This window comes from Fukomys damarensis, unplaced genomic scaffold (assembly GCF_012274545.1).
Source record: "Fukomys damarensis isolate Sample0158 unplaced genomic scaffold, DMR_v1.0_HiC HiC_scaffold_19, whole genome shotgun sequence".
In the NCBI taxonomy this organism is placed as follows: domain Eukaryota; kingdom Metazoa; phylum Chordata; class Mammalia; order Rodentia; family Bathyergidae; genus Fukomys; species Fukomys damarensis.
Genome location: NW_022900931.1, coordinates 8,133,832 through 8,141,642, shown reverse-complemented (window position 1 = coordinate 8,141,642; position 7,811 = coordinate 8,133,832). Strand labels below are relative to the sequence as shown.

The 7,811-nt window shown below is 56.0% G+C and overlaps 1 protein-coding gene across 1 annotated transcript in view; it reads left to right on the top strand.

The window, feature by feature from the left end:
• The first annotated feature begins 6 nt into the window (after positions 1-6).
• Cacna1i (calcium voltage-gated channel subunit alpha1 I) overlaps positions 7-7,811 on the top strand; it is a 90,465-nt gene continuing 82,660 nt past the window's right edge. The window contains exon 1 of the mRNA XM_033765937.1: positions 7-14. The gene's annotated coding sequence lies outside the window, so the exon portion shown is untranslated. The remainder of the gene's footprint in view (positions 15-7,811) is intronic.

Below are 7,811 nucleotides of genomic sequence, written 5' to 3'. Positions count from 1 at the left end.
ACGCCTCCGCGAAGGTAGGTGGAGGGGGCGAGGAGAGGCCGCGGGGGGCTCGGCTCCGCGGCCCGCTCTCGGCGAGTCGGGCTTTCTTTATTGAGGCGTTGATTTATTTATTTATTTCCGGGGATCGGTTTCCCCAACGCGCGCGCGCAGCCCGCAGGTGGGCTCCCCATCCCGCACCCTGGGGGTCCTGCCTTGAGAAGGAAAGATGGGGAACTTTGACCGGGCCCCTCTCCAAGGCCATCAAAGTTCTCCTGGCGCCAGTATCGAAGCCCAAAGCTAGCGGAGCCAGCGCTGCAGAAATTTATTCAACAAGTCAGGCTGCCGGCCGTGCCCAGGCTGTTTGTCCATCTGTCCCCGCTGCCCCTCGGCTGCTGCGGCTCTGCGACCAGCTGGAACCGAGCTGATGCCAGTGTCCTGCCGGCCGGGCTGAGCCGGGAGTGTTGGTGGAGGGACAGTGACAGCCGAGATTGAGTGGGGGAACCCCGGCAGGGTTTAACTTTCCTCCAGGCTGGGTGGTGGAGGGCACCCTCCTTGCCCTGGTACCCGAGCCAGTGGCGGAGACCGAGGCTGCACCTCATGGAGCCAGGCCAGGTTGGAGCTGGGACTCTAGGGACTAAAAGGAACCCTCAGCAGCGCTGGAGATGGTTATATAATGAGTGTTTATGATGATTGGGTTTTAATTGTTTGCTGAGTGGTGTGCCGGGTGGGGTGGGGGCAAGAGGGTTTGGCGGGGTAGGTCAGGCCTCTACTGAGGGAGGTCAGGCTGCCTCAGGGAGGGGGCTCCCAATGGGCTCAGACAGGCGTCAGCCAGCCTTGCTGCCTGAGTGTGGCTTCTGCTCAGGTTCCTGGTGCTCCTGAGCTGTGAATGAAACTCGGTCTAAGGAGAACCCTAGGCTATTTTCTGGCCTTGAGTGTCTGTGTTCTGGGGCCAGGTGTGTGTGTTTGTGTGTGTGTGTGTGTGTGTGTGTGTGTGAGAGAGAGAGAGAGAGAGGGAGGGAGCGAGAGAGGTCTGGAGAGCGCCTGCGTGTGTGTGTGTGTGTGTGTGTGTGTGTGTGTGTGTGTGGTGTGATGTGATGGGGTCTATTCTCCTATGAGGAGTTTCTCAGGCTGGAGGGCTCATTGGGCCTGGACTGCCTCTGTCCTTTTTTCTCTCTCTGCCTGGGGGCTTTGCCTGCCTGGGACGCTGTGCCCACAGGGCAGTGGGTCCAAAGGCTGGGCCAGGAGAGTGCTTGGCAGAGCAGTTTGGGCCTGCCTTCCTCTGTCCAGTCCTCGGGCCCTGCCAATGCCGTGGAGTTACCTTTTGGATCAGTGTTCCCTCTGCCCTCAGAAACATTCTGGAAACTCCTGTCCACCCTTCAGGACAAACTTCTTTCTATTAGAATATGAGTCCTAGGGCCAGGCTGGGCTCTGGGCAGGCATCTGGAGACCACCCTTTTCCCTTCCTGCTTCTGCATCACTCCTGAGGCCTAATGGAGGAGATGCTGGTCCGTGACAGATCAGGACAGTACAGGGTGACACTGAGCAGGGACGGAGCTTGAGACTGCAGTCTGGGGTGGATGAGGAAATGGGAAAATGGCACCAAGCTGGTGAACCTCCTACAGCCCCGAGGTCCTGGACACCGCCCTATGTCCTGCTCTCCCTGGTCCTGGATATTTAGAGCAGCTCTTGCCAGTCCAGGGCGCCACCATGGTGGCTTGGGGGGGGCTGCAGACTGTTTCTCTGCCCCTCTCTCCCGTCCTTCCCATCTGCTGTCCACACCCTCTCCCCTGATTCCCTCCATTCCAGGTGCTTTGGAAGGGCTAAGGGGAAGAGGGCATCTTCTAGGCCCAGCAGGGGGCACCAGGCAGCTCCCACATCCTGTGGGCTGACTCCTTTTGACCTTGGGTGGGCAGGTGGGTCAGAGGTTGCTATGAGAACCCCCTGCTCACCCACCCAGTCCTCTGGCTCCAGACAGGGACAACCCGTGGCTGAGCTGGGAGCAGATTAAAGGGATCCCCGTGGCTGCAGCTGCTGCGTGGTTCTTTCTGGACCCAGAGGCCAGCCAGCTCCACAGCGCTCTCCTCTCACTCCCCTCCCCAGTCTTTATCACTTATCCCCCTCTCCTCTGAACCCCAAATGTGGCTCCCTGGGCCTCAGCTCCCAGGAAGAGTGTTCCTGGGGCCCCTCCATCCCTGTCCCTCTCCTACTGGCTCGGAGCTTGGAGCTTCTCGAGGTAAATGAACAGGCTCCTGTGTGCCTCCTTGATCCGAGCTGTCTCCCCATGCTGCTTTGTTCTCTAGTTCCCAGCCCTGCATTTGGGCTGCTCAAGACTATGTTGAGAGAGAGAGAGAGGGTGCTGGGCTGGGTATGGGGTCCAGAGAGACCCCATGGGCTGCAGGGGGAGCAAGGCCCCTTCTCATCTATGTGCTGTCTTCTCCTCCCCTCCATTTCACCCCCTTCTACTCCATTCCTTTCTCCTCCTTGTTCCCTTTCTCCCTGACCCTTTCCTCCCTCCTCCTCTTTTCTGCAGAACATTTCCTTCCCACACGTCCCCAAGATATGCCCCTGCTTAGTGCCCTCCATCAACCCTGGTGTCCCCAGGAGTCCTGGGACTGGGCTGGGGCTCAGAGCTATATCTGTGGGTGCTTTGTGGATCTCTGGGTCCATGGGTCTCGGAGTCTGAGGGCTGTGGATCCTGAAATCCAGGCAGTGTGAGTTCATAGTCTACCCTGTGGCTGCTAGTGTGAAGAGGTAAGGAAACACATCAGACTTTCTGACTTCCTTTTCTTTTTCTTTTACATTTATTAAGCCCTTACTAGGTGCCAGGCCCTGTTCTGGTCACTGGGAAAGACAGCAGTGGACAGGAAGGCACAGACCAAATCTGCATGTCCTCTGGCCTCCTGGGCCAGGCACTTGAGGTTGTGGGAAGAGGGGACATGGCCACAATTTCTTGCATCCGCTCTTGCTGTGGGAGTGGAGAAGCGGCCTGTGTGTGACACATCGGATGCAGACTGCGGAGGACTTAGCATGAGGTGTTTGGACCCCCTGGAGCAGGTGCTGGCTTTTGAAATGGATGCTCCTGAAGGTCACAGTCTCTCCAGGAATGGCCCTGTCTCAGAGTTTCTTGCCCCTCTTTTCCCTCATTGCCTCTATGAGTCGTCCCCCTGTCCTAGACTCCACCAGAGCTGTCTGGCTAAGGACGCATCCCTAGAAGGGCAGCAGCCTCTCTGCTGCCGCCCTCCTGAGTAGCCATGGCCACACTGCACACTGCCCTGTGCTGGGCCAGGGGCTGCGCCTCCCCTGGGGATAGGGACAGATGAATGAGTCTGTGATCGTGGCCCCGAGGGAAAGATCACTTAGCATCCCGCAGCGTGGGCTTGTTTTACGTGCTTGGGATAATGCCTTTCACCTTAAAGGCTTTCCCTGAGGCTTAGAAGTGCACCTGCCTATCCAGTGTCTAGCATGGAGTCTGTTTTCCTTTCCTTAAGGTACTTTCCAAATCTCTTCCTGTTTGTTATCTTGAATGCCAGGGATATAAGATCCTCATTGGCATCTTATACAAGAAGAAGCAAAGGTTGGTGAGACCTAGTGACACAGGGCAGGTGAGCCGGAGTCTGGGCCCAGACTCTGGGGCTCCTGGGCCAGTGCTCTTGCTTGTGGACTCTCATTGGCATCTTATACAAGAAGAAGCAAAGGTTGGTGAGACCTAGTGACACAGGGCAGGTGAAGCCGGAGTCTGGGCCCAGACTCTGGGGCTCCTGGGCCAGTGCTCTTGCTTGTGGATGACCCCCCGACATGCACATCAGGGAACACTGCACCCTGATTTGTTAGCTGAAGTAAGACCAAAGTCCTAATTACTGCAGAGTGGGTAAAACTAATCAGCAGAGGCGCCTGCTGGGGGATGTTCGAACTGGTGGGGATTCCAATGCAGCCTCGCTGGCCAGGATTGTGACCAGAGGCCTGGTGACACACATGTGGGTTGGTACTCATGGTGGAGAGGGGGCCATCCTGGTCCCAGTTCTTTCTCCAAGGGGCTCTTGACCTTGGGAAAATCTCTCTATGCCTCAGTTTCCTCCCTGGTAGAAGGAGAGAGCAAGAGCGCTTGCTTCTGGTTATCATAAGATCTTAGCATGTAGTAGGTGCTCACACACACACACACACACACACACACACACACACACAAAGATGTTGGCTGGGATTCTTGTTAGCCCTCCTGGGAGGAGCTGCTGATCCATTTCATTGATCCAGGGCACTGCAAAGCTGGAAGGGCTGCTATTGATTTTGGTGAGAGGGGCAGGAGGGGTTTAAGATGTAAGCAGGCTCAGCTGGCTGGACCCATCCAGTTTAGGGTCAGGGTATACATGTGGGGGCCACACTTCAGCCATTCCTTTTCGTATCAGAGGGAGCCAGGGCATGGCTCAGCTGCTTTGAAGAGGATCTGAGAGCACTGGTGGACCACGTCCCTGTAGGTGCTGCAGCCTCGTTGACTGGGCTGCCAGTTGGATCCTGAGCTCCAGTCAGCATCAGGAAATCGGGGCCTGCTCTGGTCTGGGTGGCCTGGTGTGAATCTGGCCTTGCCCAAGCAGACACAGTGGGCGGGCTTGGGCAGGACTGAGGAGGGGTCCCAGGGAGGTGTCTGACCTGGAGATTGTCATCGAGGAATGGTTGAGGGAGCTGGTGACAAGAGGGCTGGGGCAGATGAGGCTGGGGTGGGCGGCTGTCGTCAGGCGTCTGCAGGGCTGTCATGCGGAAGAGGGAGCAGACAGGGCTGGGGGCTCCGGGGTGCCTGCTGGAAGCTTCTGGGAGGCAGCTTCTCCGCAGCCGCGCAGACTTTTCTGCAGACCACAGATGCCGGCTCTGCACCGCTCATGTGTGTGTGTGTGTGTGTGTGTGTGTGTGTGTGTGTGTGTGTGTGTGTGTGTGTGCGCATGTGCCTGCCTGTGTGTTCTGTGTATATGCAAGCATGTGCATTTGAGTACAGCGTGTGTATATCTATGTGGGATTGTGTATGTGTGCCTGTGGGTGTTGTGTGTGTGCGTGATTGTGTGAGTGGGTCTTTATCCTGTGTGTGGATGGATGTGTCTGTGTGAGTGTGTCTTACATGTCGTCTGTGTCTGTGTGATTGTGTGTATGTGGCTACATGTGTGTGTGAAGATGTCTGTATGGCTGTACATTATGTGAGTCTGTGTGATTGTGTATGTGCTGCTGAAGTGAGCACTGCCTGGGTGTGATCGTGTGGCTGCACATTGTGAGTGTGTGTATGTGTGTGTCCGTGTAAGGAGGCACTATGTGTACCATGAGGTGTGGGTGTCTGTGTGAGTGTGGCTGTGTGGTCTGTGCCATGTGTGTGGTGATGGACTGGGCCCTTGAGGGGTGCCATTCGCTATCAGAGATTCCCACTGTGCAGATCCGCAGCCTGAAAGTCTGCAGCCAGGCTCCGGCTCTGTTTCCCAGGACTCTAGAAATGAGAGCGGGAGAGCACTGTGTACTCACCAGGGCCTGGATGTCACCAGAGCACCTCGCAGCAGCCCTGCCATGGAGCGAGTGTCACCTCATTTGTACATGGGCAGCCAAGGGTACCTGTGCCACATTATATGAGCGTTGCAGCTGGGACTCGAACACAGGTTGCAGCTTCCCGTGCCCATACTGCCAAACACTGTACTATAGTTTTTGCGATGATTGCAGTTAATATTTTGGGCCTTTAAAGGTTCTGTGTGAGTCTCAGATATTCTGATCCTGAGGTTCCTGGATTCTCATATTCCCTGAGTGGATGTGTTGCTTGTTCTAGCAGTGACACCACTAGGTGTGAGGTTATTGACAAACAAGTTGCCTGCTGATGTGAACACACATGCGCTTAGACCACCCGGGCTCAGGACTCTGAGCTCTGGAGACACAAAGACTCCAAGAGCCTTGAGTGCTGGCTGGAAGATTCTGGAAGGCAGGTTTCTCACTGCCCTGGGAAGACTTGAGGGTCTCACCTGGACCAGCTGCTGGGTCTCTCCTGACTAGTGACTTAGTCAGGAGGGGAGAACTGTGACCTGGGTACCTGGTTCCAGGACACAGATCCAGGTTGGACACTGTAATGTTTCAGTGTTTGGGCTCGGGAGTGTGCATTAACTGAGTAGGGACTCACCTCTGCCACCTCTGCCCCTGGCCAGCTGGATGACCTCTGTCACTGCTGGATTCCCCTGGGTTCTGGCCTCATCCTTCATGAAGGAATAATGTTATGTCACTGAGGTGAGAATTGACACAGATGATACAAGGAGCTTTTTTGCCATTGTCTGATGGTGATGGTGGTGGTGGTGATGGTGATCATAATGATGGTAATGATAGTAGTGATGGTCATGATGGTGGTGGTGGTGGTGGTGGTGGTGATGGCAGAGGGAGGCTGGGTAGCAGCCCCTGGGGGTGGCACAGTTGACTTCATGCATGTGCAGGTCCCTGCCTTCATGGGTCCCAGAGTATGTTCCATCCACCTCACATCGCCTTTTCCGGAGGGTCCACTGGAGCAGGCAGGAGAGCTAAACATTACAGAGAGAAAAACCGAGGCTCCAAAAGGCTGGTGGAATGAGATGTTAGGGGGTCAGACACAATGTGCATCTTTCCCACCCCTCCCTGTGCAGGCCGGCACGGTTGCCACACCACTGCCAGGTAGGCTCATGTCAAGGTTAGGCCCTGGGAACATCAGGAGGGAGAAGTTGAGCGTGGTAGTGCGTGCCTGTAATCGCAGCACTTGGGAGACTGACACAGGAGGATTGTCAGTTTGAGCCTAGCCTGAACTATATAACAAGACCTTATCTCAAAAAACCCAAACCAAGGGCTGGGGATTTAGCTCAGTGATGCCACGCCTGCCTCATAAGCACAAGGTCCTGAGTTCGATCTGTACCAAACCAAACAAAATAAAAAACCAAACCAAACCAAACTGAACTGAACCTAACCAAACCCAACCCAAACCAACCCAAACAAATACAATCACCAAAAACAAAAAGAGGGAGGCGACTTGGGATGTAGAGGCAACTCAGACTCTGGGGTCTGATGGAACCCACCAATGCTGTCCCCTGAGGTGAGTCTTCCAGTCTCTGTGAGGCTCCTTCTGCTGCCAGTCAGCACCTAGGGCCCAGGTGCCAGCTCTCCTGGCGTCCAGCCAAGGCGCACAGGCAGTGGGGACAGGAACTTCAGCATGGGCAGCAAAGAGAGGACTCTGCGCTGGACCTGGGGGCTAGGAGTGGAGAGTGTCTCAGAGGGTGGCGGCCTGGGCGGTCCCTGAGGACTGGGTCAGGGGGGTGGCTTCAGCGTGATGGTGTCAGCTTTCGCCCTACAGGGAGGGGAGAGGCTGAGACCGTAACGTAGTGTGAGAGTTTGTTTTGTTTTTTTCTGGTACTGGGAATTGAACCCAGGGCCTCTGCACTGAGCTACAGCTAGTCGTTTTTATTTATTTTGAGACAGAGTCTCACTAAGTTGTTAAATTGCCCAGTCTGGGCTTGAACTTGCAATCTACCTGCCTCAGCCTCCTGTAGTGCTGAGTATGGCACTTCTCAACCGGGTTCAAGAGAGGCAAAAGCAAGTGAATGCACCAGGCCACAGAGAACAGTGAGGAGAGGGGGTGTGTGCAGCCCAGAGCCGGCAGCTCTTCCTAGGGGCTCCTCAAGGAGGGCGGGGCTGCCCTGCGCAAGGCCGGGCTTGGTGCCTCCACCCTCCAGGGGGCGCAGCCCATCTCCCAGCGCTCCTCCCTCTCTGCCCCACCCCCACAGCTCCTTTCAGCATCCTCCTCCCAGGGGCAGGGCTTCCCGTCCTCCATTGCAGAAGCCACCGTGGCCCTGCTTCCCTCCCTT